Here is a 2,019-nt window from a genome sequence, read left to right on the forward strand (position 1 = left end):
CGAACAGATACAAAAGTAGTATGGATGATAGTACAGTCGTAAAAATATTTTGTGCGGTTTGTGCAAAACAAGGGGTCACAATTGGTAATCTGCCCGCATAATGCTACTAATAAAATGTGTGTTATCTGATAATTTTCAATCATATTTTGCATTGCAACCAACGTTCCAAATCAAATATTAATGCTTCTTTTACTTTGCTACCTACTTGTGTTGCATTTTATATATTAGATGGCCGAGGAGGCTACCAGGCCGGTTAAACGTCGATGAAGAAGGCCTACTGAGATGAACATACGGTCTTACACTACATGAGGCTCACCCCAGTATTGCTACCTTGGGCGTTCGACATAGAGCCACGCACCCAGACACGGTATTGTTCTTCTCATAATTGATTTTATCCAATTTTACTTGAATTTTTTTATAATATTTAATTATGTAATTTTTTTTTTTCAGGGAACTATTCTTGAGGCCTCATCACATCTGCTCATGCTGAAGGAGTGGCCTATTAATTGTACTAGGTCCGTGGATGGCTTATGTGCGGTTGGGTTAGATTGTGTAAGCTAGCTATAGTTTATCAGCTTAGACCATCAATTTCTGACTGTGTTGGTGGAAACATGCTCCCTACAAACAAATTCCTTTCATATACCTGTCAACAAGATGCAATTGAAGATGAAGATTGAGAAGAATTGCAACTACGAGCGGCAAGTACCATACGTTTATGTCTGACAGAGAGATTACGTATCATATAATGAATCTGAAATCTCTAGGAAAAGTATAGAAGAAAGTGGAATATCAGTTTATGTCGAAATCTCTGACAAATAAATTATATCTGAAGCAAAGACTGTATGGGCTAAAGATGCAGGCAGACACTGATTTGGCGCAGCACTTGAATGTCTTCAATCAAATAATCACAGATCTGTCACGGCTTGATGTAAGTATTGGGGATGAAGGCCGAATAATGATTCTGTTGTGTTCATTGTCTTCTTCTTATGAACACCTGGTGACTATTCTGACATATGAGAAATAAACTATCAAAGTTGATTAGATTACTGTAGCATTGTTGGCTTACAACCAGCGGAAGCAGAATAGAGGGGAAACCTCTCATGGAGACACTTTATATGTTAAGGGTAAGCAGGATCGTGGAAGGAAGGAGGAGAAGGAAAGTTCTGAAATGTGAAATTTCAAGTTAAAGCCTAAAGACAGAAAAACGATTCATTGCTACAAATGCAAGGACACGGAACATATGAAGAGAGATTGTCCAAAGCTCAAGAAACATTTTGATGAGAAACAAAATTTAGTGGGTTGAGAGGAGCAAAGGCGAGTTATAATTTTATCTGTGGATTTTTATCTATATGTATGATGTGTAACTCTATGGGCATGAACTGGATTCCTCTGAAATAGTGAATTCGCCGCTCTGCTCTCAGAGTAAGGTTCTCAGACAGAAGAGGAGAAATCTCGTCGGCTACGAAGAAAGATTTGGGGATTTGATAGCAGAAGTTCGAAGGCTAGGGTTTTCGACGGTTCAGAGGTTGGTGGCAGTTCCGATTTCGGCCCAGAGGAAGAAGAACTGCAGCAGCTCTTCGGACGGTTCGGCGAGCGTGACCAGGACGATCGTTCACGCGAAGCAGATCATTGGCGACAGGCAGATTGTTCGAGCGGGATCCAGATTTCAGTCTCGCGTGGAGGAGTTCACGAACCGTTTCGCGAATCGTCGCGACTGCGATAGATTTCCCGTGGCGCGAGCAGGCGAGGGTTAGCGACACCAGAGGGATTCGCGACACAGTATTCGCGGGTTGTTTATCGTAATAGGGGATTCGCGGGTTCGCAGAGGAGTTCGTGGTGCCAGGATCGGCGATCAGGATCGTGCGACAGAGAGTTCGGTCAGGCTATTTCTGCGAACAAAAGAACTGTAAGTTTGGTTTCACGCGAATCTATAGTCGCATGCGGGAAGGAGTTCCGCGGGAGTTCGGCGAATTAGGCAGTTTGGGGCATTCAGATGAAGGAGTTTGTTGCAGGATCAAA

This window comes from Phalaenopsis equestris, unplaced genomic scaffold (genome assembly GCF_001263595.1).
Source record: "Phalaenopsis equestris unplaced genomic scaffold, ASM126359v1 Scaffold000443, whole genome shotgun sequence".
Taxonomy (NCBI): domain Eukaryota; kingdom Viridiplantae; phylum Streptophyta; class Magnoliopsida; order Asparagales; family Orchidaceae; genus Phalaenopsis; species Phalaenopsis equestris.